Source organism: Cervus canadensis, chromosome 28 (assembly GCF_019320065.1).
Source record: "Cervus canadensis isolate Bull #8, Minnesota chromosome 28, ASM1932006v1, whole genome shotgun sequence".
Lineage (NCBI taxonomy): Eukaryota > Metazoa > Chordata > Mammalia > Artiodactyla > Cervidae > Cervus > Cervus canadensis.
This window is the reverse complement of record NC_057413.1, coordinates 32,057,521-32,083,186: the sequence shown is the minus strand read 5'-3', so window position 1 is coordinate 32,083,186 and position 25,666 is coordinate 32,057,521. Positions and strand designations below refer to the sequence as shown.

General features: G+C 41.5%; 1 long non-coding RNA gene across 3 annotated transcripts; it reads right to left on the bottom strand.

Annotated features, from left to right (window-relative positions):
- Positions 1 to 1,119: 1,119 nt before the first annotated feature.
- Positions 1,120 to 24,916, bottom strand: LOC122429475. 3 transcript variants are annotated; one of them, XR_006266026.1, is made up of 7 exons: positions 22,368 to 24,916; positions 19,179 to 19,277; positions 16,450 to 16,566; positions 7,523 to 7,658; positions 6,476 to 6,755; positions 2,610 to 2,772; positions 1,120 to 2,152 (listed from the first exon to the last, which is right to left on the bottom strand). It is a non-coding gene; the product is annotated as an uncharacterized LOC122429475 (long non-coding RNA). The 3 variants fall into 3 exon arrangements; XR_006266027.1 differs by having other exon boundaries at positions 22,376 to 24,916; XR_006266025.1 differs by lacking the exon at positions 19,179 to 19,277 and having other exon boundaries at positions 22,376 to 24,916.
- Positions 24,917 to 25,666: the final 750 nt, after the last annotated feature.

The following is a 25,666-nucleotide window of genomic DNA, read 5'->3' as shown; positions in this document are numbered from 1 at the left end:
CATGCCACCACCTGCCCCACATGCTTAGAAATCTCCCCTGGTGTTGCTCTCGGCCTGCTCACTAAGTTCCAGCCACACTGGCCTTTGGGAAGGCCCAGGTCCCTGGGCATCCCACCCTCTTTCAAGACTCAGGGCCTTTGCACGTGCTGTTTCCTCCAACTAGAATGCTCTCTGCCCACAGTTATCTCCTCGCTAAAACCTGCTTCTTCAGGTTCCACCTGAAGTGTCTGTTCCTCAGAGAGAGTTTCCCTCATTCCTCAATCTACTAATATTTTCAGGACATGATTATCTCTCCAAGTGTGGTGTTTTCCTTCATGGCAGGTACTCTGACCTGGTTTACTTGCATTTAACATCTGCCTTCTGCGTGACACTGTTGAGGGCCCCAGGGGCAAAGTTTTGATTCTGCTGTTTACAATCGAAACACCAGAGCCTTTTATCAGCTCATAACTGCTGAGTGCATATCTGATGCAGGAACAAATGAAGGACTTGGGAACCTGAGTGCATTTCCCTTACATTTACTGCAGACCTCTTGCACATCAGTTCCTCATCATCAGTAACACAGTCACTGCAAAATGTTCCTACTCTTCTGTGTACTCCACACACCCTAACAACATGTTACTGATTTCTATGCCCAACTAACTGATGAAAACACTACCGAACAAGGCCAGGGACGAAATCTCATGTTGCAGACAGACTTCTCTCCAGGCTGAGCTCTGAATACCTCCTCTTTCTTCCAGCAGTCAGTACTCTTGTGTTTTATTCTTCACCCAATTGCAGGATCCTCTGAAATTTGTCGTTCAGCCCAAATTCTCCGCAGTGCCAACTACCATGCTTGGCTCTAAATAGTCTGCAACTCCAGAACCCTCTAACCTACCAAGCTGTAGCCTTCTGCAGCACGCGTTCTCAGCAAACTTTAACCTTTTGGAAGTCACTGCTGCTCCCACTAAATTTGCAAACTGCCTGTCCTCCCTTTAACCCACTAAGGGCCCACCTGATGAAAAAAAAGCAGTGGAAATAATACACTTCCCTCGTTAGGTCTGTTACTTGCCCTTTTGCTCAAAATTTTCACCTTCATCTCAGGTTCAAAGGATTTGTTAACAAAATAAGTCACTCATTGTATACAAGCAAATAACATAGATATTTATTAGAGAATTGTCTGGCTTACTTTCAACAAACTAACATTAAAGAAAAGATAAATAGAAAAAGCAGATAATACATCACCAAATCGGGTTTTTGACAAACATCCAGACTTAATCAGCGCTGGGAAGTCCATTTGTGTCACAGCACATCTGGAGTCCCAGTTCGGAAAGGGTCCCAGGCAGCGGGTCCACTCCATGGGTGAGACTTCAAAGACTTCAGTCCAGGGTTCCCAGTTATAATCCCAGGATGGAGGCAAACTGGTATCATCATCAATCTGTGACCAAACTGCCAGCCTGGCTTCCTGTGAGTGCTGTTTGTTTTGTCTTGTAAAACTTGTAATGTGACTAAGCCTGGGGCTTCGTTGGCCAGGCCCCCTCCAGGGGCTCAACAATCTCAAGATTTCTCCCCCATCTTGTCTGTGGCTCTGCAAGTCTTGCACTCACATCAGGCAGTCACTCCCAGTCACTCCCAGTCAGGGCAGTGTCCAGGCAGGTCAGAAGCAAGGTCAGAGGCCTGCTCTGCTTTGTCTCTGAAGCCTAAACAAGACTACTTTTTTACATTTCGCTAATAGTCTGCCCCAGGATTGGTTAGGCTGAAGAACATTGGAACAAGGCAAAATAACACAAGCAGTCTTATTAACTCTGTAAGTAACTATGTAGAACATATTGTAGGATTTAGTGAAAACAGCCCATTCACAGTATTTGACGGAGTGTTCCAATAAACAGAGTTCTCAAAGTTGAGAAGTTGATCCATTCAGCAGTCCTTCTGTAGCCTTGCCACAGTCTGTCAGTACACAGGTGCAGTTATCAAAGTCTAGGTAATTTAACCACCTTTGCAAAACTGTGTGATTTCATGCTTCTATTGGCTAACAGTAGGGCAGGTGAACACTTGGCTGTTGGCCAGGTGATATTTTTGTGCTACCATTTGGAGATCCATTTGCTGCATTCTCAAAGAAACAAATTTAACAAGAGGGCTAACGATGCATAAAGGTAGAGAAGAGCTGCCCGGGTGCCTAGGAGAAAGGTTAGACAGAAGAATTGGGATCAGACATTGGTGCATGATGTTAGTGTTTCTGTAGGTATGAGGAGGCAAGAATTGGGGCTCATAAAAAAGACCACATCTTTACCTGAAGACATCTGACTATCTGGAGTCCATTTTTCCCAGAGCACAGATTGAGTGCCTCATTTCTGATAGCCACCCTGAATTCCTTTCAAGGGGTGTTGAAGTTCAGCAGCTATAATGGTCATGACTTAATCTTTGCAGAGGCAGTCTGCAAGTGCCAGTTTTCAGTTGACAGGGTCCCTTCATAGTCACAGATTTGACCATGCTTTGAGGGCATTTCATGGGCATTGTGTCCCATGGGGCTGGAAAGGCTCATTTCCAGGTCTAGCGAAGATTTCATTGATAGGCCACTCAGTGTGCTGTTGTTGGACTAGGCCCTGTGAATAGCAAAAGTCTCTGAACCATACCTGTCTTACTAGCCTCTTGGTCCAGGAAAATATTCCCTCTTGTTGCTTCCTCCCATATCTAGAGTTACATTATTCAATCATTGATCTCATATGGCACTATACATTATCATTAGTTCATCAGTGGCTCAGTCACATACTTGGTAATGTAAGAGACAAGAATTTTCTGAAACAGGAAACACAGAAATATAAATTAATATAGCTAGCAGTTATTAGGTCACAAGCAAGAATTTAAGTCAAGAACTTTCAGGAGGTATAGCCCAATATACCCCAGGTTATCTGACTTAGTTAAATGATTATAGCCAGCTGTGAATTTCCTGGTTGTACATCATGGAGCATTTGATCTTTATTCAGAGACTGACTATTGAAACAAAGCTTCAGAAACAAAGTTAGAGTGTCCTTCTAACAACTTGATGAAAATCTTAACAATACAATGTAGCAACAAGGAACTATCTCAGAAGTGAATAGCAAAACCAGAATGCAAAGTTCAGTGAAACATGAACAGTTTTCATTGTGAGGGCATTAACCCTGTAGCCAGGGAAGGCTTTATCCCATCAAATGAAAATGATGCTCATCAGGGAGCCGGGAAAAGCCAAGTGGCCATTTTGGGTTTCCCATAGCCCTGGCTGTTTGGTTTACAGCTACTGCTTACCCAGTTTAAATCTCCCAATTTAGAAGTAGACTATTGCCACGTTTCAAGGACATCAGGACAGTGATAGTTTGACAGTGAGGGGGTAATTTTGTAGAAGCAGGATAATCTTTCTCTACAGGTACCATAATCTTCATGGATCATCATGAAATAATACTTATTTACTTTGCCAAAGTAACAAAAGGTTTTAAAAACAAATCCATGAGTGATCATGCCATCGTGATTATCTGGGTTGTGAAGATCTTTTTTGTATAGTTCTTCTGTGTGTTCTTGCCACCTCTTCTTAATATCTTCTGCTTCTGTTAGGTCCATACCATTTCTGTCCTTTATTGTGCCCATCTTTGATGTTCCCTTGCTATCTCTAATTTTGCTGAAGTGATCTCTAGTCTTTCCCATTCTATTGTTTTCCTCTATTTCTCTGCATTGGTCACTGAGGTCTCCTTGCTATTCCTCAGAACTCTGCATTCAGATGGGTGTATCTTTCCTTTTCTCCTTTGCCATTTGCTTCTCTTCTTTTCACAGCTCTTTGTAAGGCCTCCTCAGACAACCATTTTGCCTTTTTGCATTTCTTTTTCATGTGGATGGTCTTGATCACTGCATCCTGTACAATGTCACAAATCTCTATCCACTGTTCTTCAGGCACTCTATCAGATCTGATCCCTTGATCTTCTTCTTCTATTTGTCACTTTCACTGTATAATCATAAGAGATTTGATTTAGGTCATACCTAAATGGTCTGGTGGTTTTCCTTACACTCTTCAATTTAAGTCTGAATTTGGCAATAAGGAGTTCATGATCTGAGCCACAGTCAGTTCCCGGCCTTGTTCTTGCTGACTGTATAGAGCGTCTCCATCTTTGGCTGCAAAGAATATAATCAGTCTGATTTCAGTATTGAATCCATCTGGTGATGTCCATTTGTAGAGTCTTCTCTTGTGTTGTTGGAAGAGGGTGTCTACTATGACCAATACATTCTCTTGGTAAAAATGTTAGACTTTGCCCCCACTTCATTTTGTTCTCCATGGTCAAACTGGCCTGTTACTCCAGGTATCTCTTGACTTCCTACTTTCACATTCCAGTCCCCTATAATGAAAAGGACATCTTTCTGGGTGTTAGTTCTAGAAGGTCTTGTAGATCTTCACAGAACTGTTCTGCTTCAGCCTCTTTAGCATTCCTGGTTGCGTTACGCGGCTCTGTGGCACGGGAGCGTCTGTGAGGAGACACCCCGCGTCCAAGGGCAAAGGAGAAGCCCCAGCAAGAGGGCAGGAGGGGCAAAATCACCTTTAGAATCAAACCCCATGCCTGCCAGACACTCTCAGTGGGCTCACACATACCTTGTATGCACCAGGACCCAGAGACCCCCACATGGACCGAGACAGAACTGTGTCTGAGCGTCTCCTGTGGGGGTCAGCAGTGGACTGCCGCATGGGCATGGGCTCTGGGTGCAGCAGACCGGGGATATGGCATAAGCCCTCCTGGAGGAGGTAGCCATTAACCCCACCACAGAACTGCCAGAATTTACATAGGCTTGGGGAAACAGACTCTTGGAGGGCACAAACAGAACCTGTGCACACCAGGACCAAGGAGAAAGGAGCAGTGACTCCACAAGACACTGACCCAGACAGGCCCGTGAGTGTCCAGGAGTCTCCAGCGGAGGCATGGGTCGGCGGTGGCCTGCACGGTAGGGGCGCTGAGTGTAGCAGGGTGTCCATGGGACCTTCTGAAGGAGGTCACCATTATCTTCATTACCTCTACCATAATTTGGCCTCAGGTCAAATAATAGGGAGGGAACACAGCCCCACCCATTGACAGAAAATTGGATTAAAGATTTACTGAGCATGCCCTCCCCCGCCCCCCCATCAGAACAAGAACCAGTTTCCCCCTCAGTCAGTCTCTCCCATCATGAAGCTTCCATAAGCCTCCTATCCTTCTCCATCAGTTGGAAGACAGACTGAAAACCACAATCACAGAAAACTAAGCAATCTGATCACATGGACCATAGCCTTGTCTAACTCAATGAAACTATGAGTCACTCCGTGTAGGGCCACCTAAGATGGACGGGTCATGGTGGAGCATTCGGAGAAAATGTGGTCCACTGGAGAAAGGAAAGGCAAACCATTTCAGTATTCTTGCCTTGAGAACCCCATGAACAGTAAAAAAAGGCAAAAAGATAGGACACTGAAAGATGAACTCCCTGGGTCGGTAGGTGCCCAATATGCTACTGCAGAAGAGTGGAGAAGTGACTCCAGAAAGAATGAAGAGACAGAGCCAAAGCACAAACAACACCCAGTTGTGGATGTGACTGGTGATGGAAGTAATTGATATTTTACAAAATCAGTGAACTAAAATGGACCAGAATGGGTGAATTTCACTTAGATGACTATTATATCTACTACTGTGGGCAAGAATGCTTTAGAAGAAATGGAGTAGCCATCATAGTCAACAAAAGAGTCCGAAATGCAGTACTTGGATGTAATCTCAAAAACGACAGAGTGATCTCTGTTCATTTCCAAGGGAAACCATTCAATATCACATATCACAGTAATCCAAGTCCTCTTGAGCAGTCCTCCATTATTTGAGACGTGGCACCGAGTCTTTCCTTATTCATGGAGATGTCTTGACTGTCCAGCTCTCACTGAGCCTTTTCACTTCAGCCCCTGTTATCTAGTCTCTGAGGAACAGTTTAGCCCCTAATTTTAAGCTGCCGTCTCACTCCCCCCGCCATGGGGGAGAATCTCGGCTAAGTATACATTGGTTGAACAGGGGATATTTATTGATATGCACAGCTCTTGTCTTGCATCAATGGACACTAACAAAGCATGACAAGAATGAGGCGGTTTTTGTTGTTGTTGCTGCTGTTGAGAAAAATGTATGCATCATCTCAGTAATCTATTAGGAGATGGGATTTCTCCTGGGAATGCCACTCAAATTAGCAAAAAGTCTTTGTAGTTCAGAAAAAGGCTTATGGGATTAGAATCCATATTTATAAAATTTATGAATCAGAGTCTTATTCTCACAGTCTCCTTGTGGGAGGCATTTATTAACTTAGCCCTAGATAGCTGAATACAGTATCCATCCCTCAAACTTCTTTAAAACCCTGGGACATTAAGATGAGGGGAAGGAGTAAGATGGTCTATGAAGAGGTGACTTGTAGTCATTTTATGGAGGAAAGATAGAAAAATATTATTGGAGAAAAATAAAACAGTGTAAAATCAAGTACAAACCTTGTGTGAGAAAGATGACAGTGAAGAATATGTTTTGTGACTCTTGGTGGTGTGAAAATCTTTCTTGATTCTCTGAGTAATTCCTGGTCGTACATTCTACAATATAGATATTTATTCGATCCTGGGTTTGAGTTAGGCTGTGCTCAGTTCACTTTCTTCATTACCAATTGGTATTGTTGTATTCCTGAAGACTGATGATCTTCCAGCAGAGCTGGAAACTGCATTTTCAAAATGTCTGCACTGGATGCAGAAAAATCAAGTGTTCAATAGGAGTTATTATCTATGAAAGGAATGCAAAAGAAATGTAAAAAACTAGAGAGAAGAAAAAGAAGTTGGAGCAAGAAGTAGTGAATCTCAAAAGTCATACAGAAAAAAGAATATAATAGAACACAGTCAAGTTGAGCAGTATAAACAGGAGACTGAGGAAAGAGGGAGAAAGGATCTAGCAGAGAAAAAAAAAAAAGTCAAACTATTTTTGCAGGTTAATTCGTTGATCTGTCATGTGCTTGAATTCACTTTCACTGCAGATTACATTCCAGATGTAAACAGCTTATGTATTTCCTCTATTTCCCTTAGAGCAGTTTGTTTTGTAGATTTCAAAGAAGGGGACACTTGCTCTCCATTTAGATATTTCAGTTTTCATCACACTTATCACTAAATTGACCTATCAGAATGATTCTCACAAGAGAATCCTTTTACTTATAAGATCAATTGGTATAAAACAAGACTATGAGAAATAAAAGAAAACATTGTGGTTTAGAGCTAGTACCATCCTCTTGAATTATTCTTAAGTTGTCTTCTTCAATTTTTAAAATTTTAAGTTGATCCTCTTCTTTGAATTGTCAGTATATAAGTACTACTATAAAAATGATTTCACTTTAATTTTATAATTCAGATTTAATTCACTTGAAATTGTCGATAATTATTTTAAACTTCCGTTCTGTTTTTTTTTTTTTTTCACTTTTAAAATCTCTCTCTGAAAAACTGACTCAACACTAAAGGGAACAAATATAATATTCCAGCTTATAATTACTTTAAAAATGTTACCTTTTTCAATTTGCTTTAGATAAAAGCAGGATCTCAACAGATGGAACTCAGAAGTAAAGTCTTGGAATCTGAACTCTCCACGATTGCCGGGCCTGCCGGCTAGATGAACAGGTCAAGGACGCAATCACCAGTGCACCTGAGAAATAAAAGAATAGGAAAGATGGGGTTGAGAGGAATGGAGTCAGCTTGTGACTGATTCCGACGACTTTATTGAGGGGTAACATACATATATATACTAACAGGATTCACCAAATTTTGGATCAAAGACTTGCATACGTGCAGAACTGCAGATACTAGTTTTAGGAGTTTTATCTTAACTCCAGCAGAGCATGGCACCAGCGTCTTACAATCAGGTAAAGACTACCTAGACATAAGCCATTCACAGGAGCCCGATAATCTTATCAGAGTCAGGAAAATGGACAAATGGTGGCTGCAGCGATTTCCTTGAGGGAGGTGAGAAAGGCCAATTTGCACTTTAACAAATCAGGGGTGGCGGGACAGAGAGGGACCTTTTGATCTCTCTCAGGGCCAAGAAGGGGCCTGAGCAGTCAGGCCGGCTCCCCGCACACGATGAAAACCTTGCATGAAGATTCTAACAAAGCAGAGTTGGAAAAATATAAGAAGTTGTACTTAGTAAAGCTAGATGTTAGAAAGTCATTGGAAGATAAACTACACAAGTGAGTCAAAACACAGTGTCACAGGAAAGAAATTTACGTCATTAATTTGTCTCTAAAGCCTAATTTTTATAGAGTGTGGTTCATGAGATTGGCAGAAAGTGAAAGCTAACTAGATAGTCACTGCTAAGGGAGAGCCCTAAGACAAACTATTAATACTGAATCAAGTTTTTCTACACTATGAGCAAAGTCTCTGTTTCATAATTTTATTAATATATTTTTATGCATCTACACTATTCTTCAAATTTTATGAAAATATCAACATCAGTTCAGTTCAGTTCAGTTGCTCAGTTGTGTCCAACTCTTTCCATTCCCATGGACTGCAGCACACCAGGCTTCCCTGTCCATCACCAACTCCTGGAGGTTTTACAAACTCATGTCTATTGAGTCGGTGATGCCATCCAACCATCTCATCCTCTGTCGTCCCCTTCCCCTGACGCCTTCAATCTTTCCCAGCATCAGGGTCTTTTCAAATGAGTCAGTTCTTTGCATCAGGTGGCTAAAGTTTTGGAGTTTCAGCTTCAACATCAGTCCTTCCAATGAACATTCAGGGCTGATTTCCTTTAGGATGGACTGGTTGGATCTCCTTGCGGCCCAAGGGACTCTCAAGTCTTCTTCAACATCACAGTCCAAAAGCATCAACTCTTCGGCACTCAGCTCTCCTTTATTCCCCAACTCTCACACCCATACATGACCACTGGACAAACCACAGCTTTGACTAGATGGACCTTTGTTGGCAAAGCAATGTCTCTGCTTTTCAATATGCTGTCTAGGTTGGTCATAACTCTTCTTCCAAGGAACAAGTATCTTTTAATTTCATGGCTTCAGTCAACACCTGCAGTGATTTTGGAGCCCAGAAAATCACCGTCACTGTTTCCATTGCTTCCCCGTCTATTTGCCATGAATTGATGGGACCAGATGCCATGATCTTAGTTTTCTGAATGTTGAGTTTTAAGCCAACTTTTTCACTCTCCTCTTTCACTTTCATCAAGAGGCTCTTTTGTTCTTCTTCACTTTCTACCTTGAGGCTGGTGTCATCTGCATATCTGAGGTTATTGATAGAAATACCAATGTTTCTATATTTCAGTATTTCATCCCAGCAATCTTGATTCCAGCTTGTGCTTCATCCAGCCCAGCATTTCTCATGATGTACTCTGCATATAGGTTAAAAAAGCAGGATGGCAATATGCAGCGCTGACATACTCCTTTTCCAATTTGGAACCAGTCTGTTGTTCCATGTCCACTTCTAAGTGTTGCTTCCTGACCTGCATACACATTTCTCAGGAGGCAGATCAGGTGGCCAGGTATTCCCATCTCTTATAAGTCATCAGGAAAATAGAAATTAAAATCTCAGTGAGATGGCACTACACACCCATTAGAATGGGTGACATTTAAAAGGCTAACCATACCAAGTATTGGAGTGGATGCAAACTGGAACTCATACAATGTTGGTGTGAATGCAAAGTGCACAACCACCTTGGAGGAGTTTGGAAGTTTCTTCAAAAGTTACACTCACACCTACATTAAGACCCAGCCAGTTAACTCCATTTTATTTGGCCAAAGAAAAGGAAATACACACTCAGAAGAGACTTGTACATCGACATTCCTGGGATCTTTTCTGTAACAGCCCCAACTGGAAATAACATACTGTTGGCAAAGAAGGTTAGGGAGAGTGACTCTCGTAACTCCTGGTGTAGTATAAAATATAATTCCTATATATTTCAGCAAGAGCCATCAAAAGTACAATTATCCTACACACAAAGCTGTGCATGTGTAAAATGATGCATCTACAAGGGTACACATATAGCTTTGTCTATAACAGCAAAAGGATGGAATCTCTTCAAGTGTCTGTCAATTAGGTAAATACATTAAAAAAACAAAAAAAGATACTAAACGTCCTCTATTAGTTTGCAGGGGTTGCCAAAACAGAATATTACAGACTGGGTGACTGAGACAAAAGTAATGTATTTTCTTACAATTCTGGAGGCTGGAAATCCGAGATCAAACTTGTTAGCAGGATTGTTTTTCCTGAGGTCTCTGTCTTTGGCTTGCAGATGGCTGCCTTCTTTGTTACTACGTTTTGTTCTATATGAAAACATTGTTTTTATAATGTCACAAATAGAATAAATTCAACTCATCCTAAAATACCATCAATTGTGAAAAGCAATAGACCACGTGAAATTAGCACCTCCCTCCTCTACATCCTAGAGGATTAATACAGTATCAATACAGATACATCTTCCAGTTATAGGGCTAATACGAGAAAGGAAAGACAGACACATATTAGGGATAATCATATGTAGTGAAATGAAAAAAAAAAAAATGGCCTTAATACATTTCAAACTATAGATTTAAAAAAGCTTAGGAAAAAAGACTAACTGAAATTTAGTTAAGAAAAAGTAGAAAAGTTTGACTACAAACTAAAGAAAAGAAAAGAAAAAATCATCAAGTATCTCTCTCCAAAGAAGATTTATACTGAGATAGTTAGATAGGTATCAATGCCATTTTCAAAGGTACATGTCTATGAAAAATAGATGAAGGAACTTGCATCACTAAAAACTGACATCAGAACACTGACACCCCATCTGACTGTGGGGCCTCTTGCTGTTCTGCCTTTATGTGGTCCACGTGGCCTCTTCACTGACTCTGAGCAACCGGGGCTGTATTAGTTGACTGAATTTGGGAGAAAATGGTGTTAGCCCACTACCAGGCCTAGTCGTTCAGAAAATTAGCAGCACCCACATCCACCGTCTTATCCCTGCAGGGTCCCAAGCTGCCAGGTAAGAAGCCCAACCAGCTCACTGGAGAGAACCTCGCAAGAGGCCCACATGGAGAAGAGAGGCCAAGCCATCCCCGTCAGGCCACCAGAGGAATGCACCTGCAACAGGGACCCTAAGCAAGAGCTGCAGAACCTCCCAGTAGAGCCCAGTCAACCTGCAGAGCTGGGAAAGTCAATCAAATGGTGTGGTTTAAAGCCATTGTGTTCGGATGGCTGTTTCATAGGAACAGATGACTGAAAACACTCACAAAACAGAGACACGTATGCGAATACATACACATCCATCCCTTCTTGCTAAGCACTATAAAACAGCATCACTCAACATTGCAAAATTCCACAATAAAATAACAGCAAATCAAATCTTGCAGTTCAATGACTGGTTAACACACCATGGCCAAAAGAATGCTACAAATGGACTGTAAGATAGTGCAACAGTTATATATATATATATATGCAATCCATAACTTTAGGGAGTTAAGGGAGAAACCATATATGATCATCACTCAAGTTCCAAAAGTACACTTGGAAAACATGTTAATTACCACTGTTTTACTACCATTTTAAATTTATTTTGAAGTGTCAGGCTGCACTGAGGGAGGCCACAAGTCTCGGCAGTTTCCCTGGAGAAGTATGGGGCAGAGAGATGAAGACAGTGTCATTCAGGTTGAGTGAGGAAAAGGATAAGCTGCCAGCTATTACCAGCAGTAGTCAACATTTTTCTGAAACTTCCAGATGACAAAATCAATGTGAAAAAGAGATGACTTAATATAGGAAAGTGGCCAAATCATCATCATATACTGCTTTTTAATATTTATCAGCCAAAACCAGTTAGAAAATGTAAGAGAAAAGAAGATTCCATTCACATCAGGAAAAAAAACTGAAAAGTATTTCATTGGAAAAACACCTGAAATGGGATTGCATTTATATCCGTAATCAGTTAACAATGGGCACACTGGACGGTGGCATTGAGTAGGTAAAATGGGAACTTACTTTGATTTTCTACATTGTATGTTTTCTTTTATCTTTTTAATTGTGCATTACCTTTAAATTTAAAAAATTATACATTTTAAAATTCTAGACACAACTCTATAGAACCAACCAACATAAATCAATAAAACCTACAAAATTTTAACTTGTCAACCAGTATACATTTACTTTAAATAAGAACTATACTTATTATTTTATTTTGGGAATGAATCAGAAAAGTATATCATACAGTTTATATACAGGAATGATGCTGGGCTGGCAACAGGGCATTGGCCTTTACCTCAGGTTCCTCCTCACAGCTGACTCACATGCACTCTGGGCTCCCCTGCACATGGTTCCACATGCTTGGAAGAGCAGAATGCAAGGGAAGTGACCACTGGCCTACAGTTTAAACATCACCCATCCCATTCACTAGAGAAACTTCCTTATTGTTTCCTGGCAGAGATTCAGATGAAAATCTGACCTGGCTATGAATCTATGGAAAGAAGTATTTTTAAGATGAGGGGATTCCCTAGAGGTACATGGTTAGGGCTCTGTGCTTTCAATGCCCAGGGTGCAGGTTCAATCCCCGGTCGGGAACCAGATCCTGTGAGCCGCACAGCTTGGAAAAGAATCTGCCAAGGGCTGCCTGCTGACCTAAGTTCTAATACATGTGTTGTGAAAATATGCAAATCCACACCCTAGGTAGAGGCTCTCCATAGCTTGACTACTTGAGTATAATTTTGGCCTGAAATATTCCCGTCTAAGAAATAAATTGTACAGAGAGCCCCAGGTACTGGGTTTATCTGGGTTTTAAACTTGAATGTCTCTGAGATTACTGGGCTGGTCATGGAGGGGACTGGTGGAGAAAGGGTATTGACCAGCAGGTAGGACCCCCTTGTGCCTCTCTGATGCCTATCATTTCAATGGACAGTAGAAATTGCCCTCCACTTAGCTGATCAGCTCTTCCTGTTACTTTTTGGTCAATGTGACTCTTGGGGTGAAATTGCACAAAATTCCTTTCCTAGCCCCAATCTCAATTTCCTTTTCCAAAATGGACATCCTGCAACACAAGCTTGCACACAGGCATGAGCCAGACCAGCCACCACTGGAAATGGGCAAAATCCATTGTGTCCTTTAGAGACCACCAGCTCCACCTGCCCATGGGATTTGGAAACAAACTTCGGAAACGCAGCTCCCTGGCCTGCACAGCACACTTCCAGCAACAATCCAAGAGGCAGAGGGACACGAGGCCTCCCTTCACACCAGGTGAACCTCTCCCTCAGTGTTTAAAAGAGACGAACATCTAACTTGTGTTCACTGGCATGAAACTGAAACACAGGGGAGCATTTGGGGAATTGTAGGACGTTGTGATTACGGAGACAGCTTACTACACAAAGGGGAGAATCCTGTACGATAGAAACTCAAACCTCCTGCACGCTGTGAGGACAGAATGAGAAATGGCAGTTTACGCGCCGGGAAGCATTCTCTTTAAGCTCAGCATCTGCTAAAACCCTGACCATGGACTCTGCTGTAGAGCTGTGGACAGCAGGGTGGATGTGTGTGGATTCTCTGCATGGCCAGACTGCAAACTCTCTTTTGAGAACCAATGCTTCAAAGTACAAACATACAACACAGATTCACAAATATGTTTACCATGGAAGGTAATGGAATTATATTCAGAAATGAAAAAAAGAGAAATTAACATCCAAATGAAAAGGAAAGAAAAGAAAACAAACTAACCATACTCTTCTGCAAAGCATTCCTGCATAAAGAAAGTTTCCATCTGAGAACCAAAAAGCAGTGGGCCTTGGGGAGGTAGAGAGGGAGGTGGAGAAGTGACCTTGGTTGGTGCAGTCTCACACCAGGAGGGAGTCTTAGCAGCCATCTGGCCAGGGGTCATGACAGCACACGCTCCAGAACGCCTTGTCTAATCAGCTGCTCGTACTTCCACCGAGGTAAAAAGTGCTCAGGGGAGAGGGGGAGGAAGAGAGAGGAATGAAACGTGTTTTAAATTACATGCTGTGTCATTAAAAAGCAGCAATACAGGATGAATATTTCAAACTGCACCAGTGAAGGAGTTAAAGTAAGCTTAAGTATATTCGCTATTTTCGTCAACTGAAATTGATGTTACTTAGAGCTATACCAGAATCTGAATTTTATACACAAATGCATTCCTTGCTTAAGTTAAATTTAAACTAAAGACTTATGAATTCTAGTAGGTATTCTCGTCAGTGTTCGCATTTTAAGATTTAAACACAGGAAAGCCAGGTAGGTGATCTGGGCCACGGACCACAAGGGCTGTGGCAACAGTTCACTAAGAAGGCAAGCAGAAGGAGTGTATTCTCCACTAAACCTCTTCGAGGATCTATGTCTGAACAGTCATTCCTCTAACAGGGCAACTCTTCTCCCATATTCTTCAAGGATGAAAAGTCTTTGTAACCCAAGAATGCTGGCCACACGCTGTGTGTGAGGACAGTGGTGCCCGGCTAAGGCTCATCCTCCGTATCTCCCGAGAGCACACTGCTCTCATTCTGAGCTGGAATGGCATCTCCTGGTCTCATTCCCTCCCAAACAGCAAGGCTTAACCCACAACGGCACATTGACTAAATTCTGGTACGGGGAGGTGCAGGGAGTGAGGCAGGAAGACTTTTCAAGCTCACAGGTGACCAAAGGAATCTCAAAGACTAGACAGATATAGATCCCTGAGTAAAGATGAAAAACAGTGCATTAGAAAGTGTAGCGTAGAGAACTCTAGAAAGGAACTGAAGAAGCGAGTAGAGTAAGTGCTCAAGGAAGCGGATGCTGTTTCAGCAGCACCGTGCGCCTGACAGTTCTCTACAAGCTCAAAGGCCTCGCGTGGGACCCACGGCCAAAGAAACTCCTGCCAACCAGTCATGAAGACCCATGGGCCAAGGGCTGGTGGCTAACTTAACTGAATGTTTAAGTCTTACAACTATGAAATCCAAAAAGAAAAAGAAAAAAAAAACGATGGAGTTGTTCACTGAACAGTTATTCCAATGTCTACTAAAGACATTCATTCTCATTTCTGGGCAATGAGAAACATGCCCCATAGAGTCAAGAATAAAGGACTGTATGGTAGGAAAATGTTTCCCTATTAATATTTCACATTGTGTGGGTGATCTATAACACAGATTTTATAGAAAACTTATTTCAGATGTGCTAAGACATGTTAGAAGCCCCTTAATGTCCACTAGAGTAGATGATGCTTTTAAGTTACCCCAGTTTTACAGATTGATCCTGAGAGACAAAATCTCATCAAGAGGAAGGCTTCTGCCCACAAACTCTAGAATCCACATGCCACAGAGCCCACACACCACAACTACCAAGTGTGCGTGCTGCCACAATGGAAGCCCGTGTGTCTAGAGCCTGTGGGGAGCGGGCAGTCTGACTACACCCATTATCCCTACATGATGTTCAAGGGTCAACTGTATCGTCCCTTTCTGCTTCAAGGTTTTAGCCAAAGGATAAAAGGATATTTTATGATAAACTTAATGTCTATGACACAAATGATCATCGCAAGGTGGTATTTAGTTTACTACTGATTCCAACATTTCCATCATTTGACACTCTTAAAAAGTTAAAGTATCCTAAGACAGTAAATCCCTGGCTATGTTTTTTTTTTTAATAGCACTGAAGTACCATCTTCAACTTCAAATTCTCCGTAGTAGTTAGACACCGCACCTGAAAAGAAAAACTGATGTTTTACAATATCTACATTATATTATGGAGTAACCATCCAGTAGCTGGGCACTGTACATGCACCTCCAGGTAAGCGTTAGGCTCTGTTTGCGTCTTCTCTGTGTAGTTAGGCTTAGCATTCTTTCCTGAGGCATTCTAGCAGTTCAAACTGTCCAGCTCTGATGGGGAGGAAGAAAAATGGCAAATCTCTGAATATATGTATAGGTCAGCATTGACAGCAAGGAAACTGAAGGAGATGCCAAGGAGAGTTTTGGGTTGGTTTTTCACTTTGATTTCATTTTCTTTTAACAATGTGTAAAACGCTTACATGGTTCTAAAGTTAAAACTTTAAAAACAGGTACAGCCAGAAATTTTTAATTGTTCAATCCCATTCCCACTACAGGCAAGGGTTTTGGCTTGGGTTTATGTTTCCTCTCTTGTTTGTGCTTTGCTTTATTGTGCTTCTCTAATACTGATTTTTTTTTTTTTTATAAACTAAAGATTTGTGTCAACCCTGCATTGTCAGAGAGCAGAATTTTTTAGCAATAAAATATGTGTATAATGCTAAGACATACTCAGTAGATAAGTGTAAGCATGTTGCACACGCGTGGGGAAACCAAAAGATTTGTGTGACATGTTTCAGTGAATATTCACTTTATTGTGAGTCATAAACCAAACCTATGGTGTCTCCGAGTTATACGCCTGTATACACTAGTATATATTCATATACCCCCTCCTTTGGACAAAAGCAAGCACACTCTAAGCATTAAAGAAACACCTATTTTTTATTTTAAAGGTATACTTACTTCTATATATAGGCTTTTTGGAGGTTTCACATCCTGTGTGATGTCCAAACCTTGGTCTCCTGCCAATGACCTCATATAGGTAGCAAGGGACATTTTGTAACCATTGAACCAGTCCACCTGGAAACATAAAGATGGCCATTTGACAAAGCTGTAAGAAAATAAACTTGCAGAAACTGTACACTAAGCCTTTCAAAAACAGCACAGATGCCCACATGCATCTTTCCTATGACCAGTCATTCAAACTACAAATATTATCGATTGCCTCTTATGAACCAAGCACTGGTACCTAGAACAGTAGGTATTGGTCATTCTGCACAGTGGTACCTAATAATGCAGAATGATACACCACTTTCAAGGACTGGACGATTCAGTATTACAATACTGTTAACTGATCTACAGATCCAAGTCATTCTCAATCAAAACCCCAACTGTTTAAAAATATCAAACTTGACAAATAAGGCTAAAATTTACATGAAAATGCAAAAAGCCAAAAATAGTCAAGACACTTGAGAAAGAAGAACAAAATGGGAAAACTTACTTAAGAAGTACTACAAAATTATAATCATTTAAACAGTATGAAAAAGGTACAAGGACAAACAGACTAAGACAAAAGAAAGCCGCCCCTCTCCCCGCCAACCATAGACATGCAACTTGGCTCATACATTATTCACAAGAGTCTATTCCAGTACCATGGATATCTCTGTGAAAAATAAAACAAGATAGCTCCAAGAAGACTGTACAGAAAAACATCTTCATAACCTTCCCTAGTAAAGTATGCCCATGCATACACACACACATACACCCCTCCCTCAGGTTTAATACTTTGCCAGAACGACTCACAGGACCCAGGAAAGCACTGTCCTGACGTCCACTGTTGTACTGTAGTGAAAGGAATACAAATGAGAACCAGCCAAAGGAAGAGACACCCAGGGTGAGGTCTGGGAGGGTCCCAGATGTGAAGCTTTGACTTCCCCTCCCCGAGGAATCAGGACACACCATCCTCCCGGCACACTGCCGTGGAACAATGCACATGATGTGGTGTCAACCAGGGAAGCTCACACAAGCCTGGATGTCAGGACACAGGTGAATCGATGGATCAAACTATGACGGACTGAATCACAGGTGACGGAGCCCTACTTCTGGTCCCCTCTCCTCTCTGCAATGATGTCAAGAGGCTGAAAGCCTCAAACCTGAGGGGAGAGTGGGAACCGCTGAATTTGCAGCCAGGTGGTCAGAAGGGAGAGTGGCCCTGGGAACACCCAAACCATGGCTGGTGTCTGAAGTGAGGTCAGTCTTAACCTATGAAGTTTGGTCTAACTAGGGAGTCAGTGTTTGAAGTCACTGCAGCAGATGCTATGACTTTCACTTTGCAAATGAGGGAATTTAGGCACAGGGAGAGATGGAGCCTCCTGCCTAGGATCTCACAGAAGCAGAGCCAATATTTCCACAAGAGTCTGCTTGCCTTCAATCCTGTGTCCTTAAATATTGTGCCTCAGTGACTGAACAAATCAAGAATTCATCACACATATTCACAAAGATAAGCAAAGTATGTGTGTGCCTGCTGAGTCTCTTCAGTCGTGTCCGACTCTCTGTGACTGTATGGAGTGTAGACTACCAGGGTCCTCGTCCATAGGATTCTCCAGGCAAGAATACTGGAGTGGGTTGCCAAGCCCTCCTCCAGGGGATCTTCCCAACCCAGGGATCGAACTCACATCACTTACGTCTCCTACATTGGCAGGCAAGTTCTTTACCAAAAGTGCCACCTGGGAAGCCCCAAGCAAAGTATGTACACACATATATTTTATGAAAAATTTCCAAATAATGATGCCAATTTTGCACCCTACTGATGGATCTCTAGCAACTAACATAACCGGACCCTTTATTTTGTTAATAGTAGTTTTCCATACAGCATTTAGAATTACTACTACCATTCTCAAACAGACCAAAAACTACTGAAAATCAAAGGTTCAAACAAAAAGACAAGTACTATAAATACTACTGTAGAAGCTGAGCCAGAAGCTCAGCCAGTTTCCGACTTTACAGATTTGAACAAGAGTGCTAACTTATCTCTTCAGCAGACATGTGAAATCGTGAAGGCCTTGGCAAGACACTGCCATAACCCCACCTGAGGGCTCTAATCCGAAGCAGCCGGTCATGCCTGGAACATTAATACCGCATTGGAGCAGAAGTTGTCTTGATGAGGAAAGGCTTAGGACTGAACCACCAGAAGGTAACACGTGGGTTTGATTTGATTCCGGACGGAAACAAACCACTGCAAGGGGACCCCTTCGGGACAACAGGGAAAAGAGGAGCAGACTGGATGGATGCTGTGAAGGGACGCTCACTGCTCCAGACAGGAGAGTTACACAGTGGTCACAGGTCAACTATACAGTGAGAAAAGGCCCCAGAGGGCCTTATTTCTTAAAGATGCACACAAAACTATTCAGCGGTAAAGTGCCTAATGTTTAGCCTAGACACATAAAACAAGACGAAGCAATTATGGCAAAATGTGAAGAACTGTTTGACCTATATGATGGCTCCATGGGGGGCTGTAATATTACTCCCTAGTTTAAGAGTACTGCAACTTTCCATGATAAAAAACATTTAAAAGGAAACAAAGAGAAAATTCAGAATGCTCATAGAAGAGAGACATCGCCAAGAATTTCTGACATCCCCTGGGACGGGAACCCCCTCTGCTCCCTGCCACCCGCGCAAACACAGAAGCTCACAGGCAGGCCCCGGCGCAGAGCTGAATTCTTAGCAAAGAACAGTGTTGAAACTCGATGGCTGGGACCAAATCACCTCGTCCTCTTGACTTTGGGTTATTCCTGAGAAAACATTTAAGGAAAAGAATGTCTACTGAGAACAAGTCACGTTTTCAAAGCCAGCTAACAACTGAGGCCATACTTGCTGTCAGCCATTTGTGTCTGTAGTTAACCTACCTGCCTCCACGTCAGAGCTTTTGCTAATAGGATAAAATAGAAAAGGGTCAGGGAATTCCCTGGTCGTCCAGTGTTTAAGACACTGCACTTTCAGTGCTCAGGGCACAGGTTCAATCCCTGGTCAGGGAACTAGGATCCTGCAAGCTGTGTGCTCAAACTTAAATTAAATAAATAAATAAATACCTAACTAATTTGCCTAGGATCACAGTCCCATTCTTTTGTTTAGCCACGTGGCACATTGGGTTTTGTACACTGATTAATTTCCATTGTCTCCAAAAGACAGTCTTTGCCTCACTTTTTAGAATCCCTTTTTCATGATGGGATAAGAGATCAAATATCACAGTGCATAAGACTATGGCCTCACATCATGCTCTCATCCTATGGAGTCCTTTTTCTATGATATCAGTAGTTTCAAATCCTCATTCCCATAAAGTGAGCAAAGGACTCTAAAGTCAAGTGCTCCTCCACTCATCCAAGAAATAGTTTTTTATCTTCAACTCTGTGCATGTTTGTACTTTAGGGTCCTTTACACAGAGAGGGAGAAAACCTTGGCTTTACCCTATAAAATATGTGTCCCCTTAGATATCAGATGAGCATCACCCTTTCCAATCAGATGTACAATTGTTTACTGGGTGTGGTGTTTCAGTTTTGTAAAATGAAGACTTCTGAAGAAGGTGGTGGTGGTGATAGCTATATGACACTATGAATGTTTAGAATACACTGATTGGTCTGTGCTCTCAGTCACTCAGTCACGTCCGCCTTTTTTGACACCATGGTCTGTATCCTGCCAGACTCCTCTGTCCTTGGAATTTTCCAGGAAAGAGAACTGGGGTGGGTCACCAGTTCCTTCTCCAGGGGATCTTCCTGACCCAGGAATGCATCTCCTGCATTGGCAGTCAGATTCTTTACCACTGAGCTATCTGGTGTGTATCTTAACCACAATTGGAAAAAAAAAAAAAAAAGAAAGAAAACAAAACAAAACCAGATGTACAGAATTAACAGATATCTACTTTAGAGTGTTAAAAGGAACAGATAAATACAAAATGTATGTGCCTGCTCTAGACCCTGAAAATAGAGGCAAAATATATGTCCAATGTCTTCTAGATCTGTACCACGTACATAGATGTACCATGTCTTCTAGATCAGTTCTAGACACTTCTGCCATTCTAGAAATGTTAGATTTATTCTCCACACTGCTTACAATGTGCTCTTGATTATAATGAATAGCACAAATAAAATACACCCAACTTAACATCAAAGTACTTGATTCAGTACACAAGAACTTCCTTAAAAAATTCACATTTCCATATGAGCAATGAAATAGGAATATATTTCTTCTGACAAAGAATTTTAACCAGAAACTGGTAATAGTGGTGTCCCGCCCAGAACCAAACTAGGAGGATAGGGCACAGAATTTTAGATCCTGATTTTCCCCATGGTACGAACAGAGGAAAATCATTCCCTTACAGGACCAAGGCCTGTTCAGTCACCTCCTAAACAGCTGTGTAAACTGTTCTCCTTCCCGCTGGTCTGGCTCACCTCTCCTGTCACCTGCATGACCACCATCCTCCCTCTCGATCCCACCATCCCCTACCCACATGGCGCCAGGGTCGTCCTTAGATGACCTTAGAACACAAACATGCCACCACCTGCCCCACATGCTTAGAAATCTCCCCTGGTGTTGCTCTCGGCCTGCTCACTAAGTTCCAGCCACACTGGCCTTTGGGAAGGCCCAGGTCCCTGGGCATCCCACCCTCTTTCAAGACTCAGGGCCTTTGCACATGCTGTTTCCTCTAACTAGAATGCTCTCTGCCCACAGTTACTTCCTCGCTAAAACCCGCTTCTTCAGGCTCCAGCTGAAGAGTCTATTCCTCGGAAAGAATTTCCTAGATTTCACAATTTACCAATATTTTCAGTGCATGACTCTCCTCTCAGGATGGTGTTTTCCTTCACAGCAGGTACTCTGACCCGCTTTACCCGCATTTAACACCTGCCTGCTGCATGACACTGTTGAGGGCCATGGGGGCAAACCTCTTGATTCTGCTGTTTACAACTGAAACACCAGAGCCCTTTATCAGCTCATAACAGCAGAGTTGTAGGAACAAATGAAGGACTTGGGAACCTGAGTGCACGACTTTCCATTTCCCTTACATTTACCGCAGACCTCTTGCACATCAGTTCCTCATCATCAGTAACACAGTCACTGCAAAGTGTTCCTACTCTTCTGTGTACTCCACACACCCTAACAACATGCTACCGATTTCTATGCCCAACTAACTGATGAAAACACTACCGAACAAGGCCAGGGACGAAATCTCAAGTTGCAGACATACTTCTCTCCAGGATGAGCTCTCAATAACTCATTTTCCCTCCAGCAGTCAGTACTCTTGTGTCTCATTCTTCACCCAATCACAGGTCCTCTGAAGTTTGTCATTCAGCTCAAATTCTCCCCTGTGCCAACTACCATGCTTGGCTCTAAACAGTCTGCAACTCCAGAACCCTCTAGCCTACCAAGCTGTAGTGTTCTGAAGCATGAGTTCCCAGCCAACTTCAGTCAAGCTTTCACAAGTCTCTGCTACTCCTGCTAAATTTGCAAGCTGCCTGTTCTCCCTTTAAGCCCACTAAGGCCTCACCTGATGAAAACAAGCAGTGGAAACAATGCACTTTACTCATCAGGTCTGTTACTTGCTCCTGGATCATCTCTTTTGGATCTACCTTAATTCCTTTCAAGTCACACCAGTCAAACAAGAAGTATTTATTGAACATCTACCATGTGCCAAGCACTATTTCGTCCCCAGAGACATAACAATCATTAACACAAATCCTTCTACTTCTGTATAGCTAGGGTATGACCAGGCTCACAGAGAATTAAAAAAAAAAACAAAAAAACACAAACAAATCATATCTAAAAACTAATGTTAAGATGATCTGACATCAATATCATATTTCTTAAACTGCTTTAAAATATCAAATTACCAACTTACACATCAGGTAGGTTTTGCTCGTCTAAGGCTTTCATCTCCTCCAGAACTTGCCTCAGTCCATCCTCCTGGAACATATACAATTACACTCATTAATTCCCCTACCAAGTTGGTAGCAACAGTCTTTGCTTATGTATCTTATGAAAAACCAAAAGTCCTTCCACACTTACTAAGATGGCTATAATAACAAGTGTTGGAGTGGATGGGGAGAAACTGGAACCCTTGTCCAATGCAGGTAGCAATGTAAAATGGTACAGCCCTATAGAAAACAGCCTTGTGAGTCCACAAAAAGTCAAATTTCGAATTTCCATCTTATCCAGCAATTCCTCTTCTAGGTATACACTCAAGAGAACTGAAAACCTATGTTCATATAAAGTATGTTTATTCAATGGAAAATTACTCAGTCAAAAGGAAAATGCTGATAGATACAACAACATGAACTTTGAAAACACTGCTTAGTGAAAGAAGCCAGACACCAAAGGACAAATATTGTATGATGCAACTCATCTGAAATGTCTAGAATAGGCAAACTCATAGAAGCAAAGTAGATTAGAGGCTACCAGGCTGAGGGGGTAGGAGAGTGGGTAGTCACTGCTTAAAAGCTATAGAGGTTATTTGGGGTTATGAAAAAGCTTTGGAAATAGAGGTGATGGTTGCACAACAATTGGAATATAATTAATGCCACTGAAGTGGACACAGAAGAATGGTTAGAAATGGCAACATTTAGTTTTGTATCACTTACTACAATTAAAAAAAATGAAAGGAATGAATTACCAACAAAACACACAATCAACATAGTCATTAAGGGTAATCTTAAAGACTGAGAAGTCAGACAGAAAGGAGCACACACTGTATGCTTCTAACTGGCCCTGTACAGAGGAATTTGCTATTGCTGGCATGTGGACTCCAGAAATACAATAAAAAAGACAAATATAATCTGCAGGGGATAGAAAATCCTTGGCTACCCAACCTGCAGATGGGAAGTAACCAGTGCCACAAAAGAGAAAAGGGAATCCTTGGGATAGCAGAAATCTTGGTTGGGTTGCTGGTTATAAGGATTGTATACATTTGTCAAAATTCTATTAAAATGTGTATTGTGTTGTAGATAAATTATACCTCAATAAAACTAATGACAAAAAACCAATAGTCTACAGAAATAATAACACATGACAAAAGCATGAAAATAACTTATTATTTATTGGAAAAGGATCTTAAAAGGTTACTACCAAAAAAAAAAAAAAACCTACACACTGCTAGGAAAGAAAACAGAAAGGTTAAAGGAGTTTTCCCACTTTCTACTTTGACAAATTTCTAAAACAATTTCCCTTGGAAGGATAAAAATACTAGAATTATAAAATTCATAAATGCTACACAATGTTTCTCAACAGGCAACCCCTATGCCTGAAATACTGTAAATAAACTATATTTCAATTAAAGTTTTTACCATAATAAAACCCAATAATGCTATAACAATGCCAACCAAAAAACAAACAAACAAACAAAAGAAACCTCAAAACCAAACAATGATAAGCAACCATCTACTGTTAGAGCCAAAATAAATGCATTACCGAAAAAAAAAAATGCTTTAGCTCTACGGGTGTAACTATAAAATTACACTATTTAATGCTACTTGGATGTAAGAAATGATTTCTAATGAAAAATGGAAACATGACTTTTACCTACCCTTTCATCTACTGGTTAAAAAGATATCATGGAAAAGTCTGATTTACTAGAATTCACTTAAATATTCCTTTTATCACAAATATCATTTTAAAGGACAGCTGAAACTCTTGCAGGATTAGGAGATCAGCAGGTACACAAAAGATAATATGAAATAAACTTGTAAAGATACAACAGAGTTTTCAGATTTAAACTTTTATTTTTTTTAAGACTTAAATTTTTAAAATTTACTCTGGGAATTGCATCATTTTCTGCTCCCACCTCCAGCTGTAAGCCCCTGGAAACTCAAGATAATTTTCCTAAAGACTCAAACGATGATCAGTTCTGCAGATACAAAGTGCATCATTCCAATTTGCTAAACACAGCACCTAACCATGAGGGAGTCTGGAATGAACAAGGCAGAGTCCCTGCTCTAAACCAGCTACCATCTGCCAGGGGGGAATGATTCTTGACAGCATGTGTGGGTTCAGGGTGTGAGGGCTCAATCAGATCAAGACCAATTCTTAGTCTAATTCCAACTCAGCTGTCCCAGTGGCCAGCCCCCAAAGGCAGCCACAACTGCAAGAAAAGGAGCACTGACACCCTCAAAGACCCAGAAGCCAGTGATTTTACACTTCTAAGTTCATCCCTGAATACGCCCCTCCAGCCTGCGGCTTCCCAAAGTGGGAAACCAACACTTCCAAGTCTGAGCGAACTAGACAGCTGGACTAACAGTCTGAAAAGCCAGCACCTGTGGGCACTGTCTGCACCTTTGGGCTCCTTTCTTCCCGTGTGACCTAGTCTTCCCACCCTAGTGGGGACATATTGGAAAGCCTCCACCCTTCTCAAATATCTGGCTTAAAACTCAGCATTCAAAAACTAAGATCATGGTATCTGATAACACAATCTGCAACAAGAAGAAAACACATAGAAACAAGAAACACACTGATGTGAGTAATTTTTGAGTATAAAGGACTGTGTCTTTCATGTCCACTCCTCCATACACTGAACAAATATTGAGTGTCTATCAAGTGGAAGACATTATTCTAAGCTCTCCAGATAAAACAGATGACCCTGGCTCTTGTTTAGCTTGCAGTCTCGTAGAAGAGAAAGAGAAATGAAATAATGACATATATATATATATATATATATATATAAAATTATAAATTCAGGTACAGTAAGAATGATCATAGGCTCAGCGTATACACTCACTTTCACTGTCTTTTAATACAAAACATATCTATAAGATGCACAGCACTGTAATATCCATAGCTCTAGAGCAGTCCTAGACAAGGTGAGCATGTATTACTACACTATACACAAACAGGCTTTGTATTGATATTTACACCACGGTCCTACCTTTATACCTCAAGCCAAGCGGTTCTACTTGCAATGTGGAAATCTCAGAGTAAAGACATCACCGTCCTGGGAAGCACTTTCAGATGGCTAAGTTCAGTCATTCAGGTAGCTCACGTCATTAATCTGTGCTTTGACCTACATATAAACAATACTGTTTCACAATGTCCTTAAAATATTTATAAAATACACTAACTGTACAAAGGTGATAAATACCTCGTCATTAAATGAGAAACAGACACTTCTTAAAAGGACAGATTTTTATCAAAATGATAATTT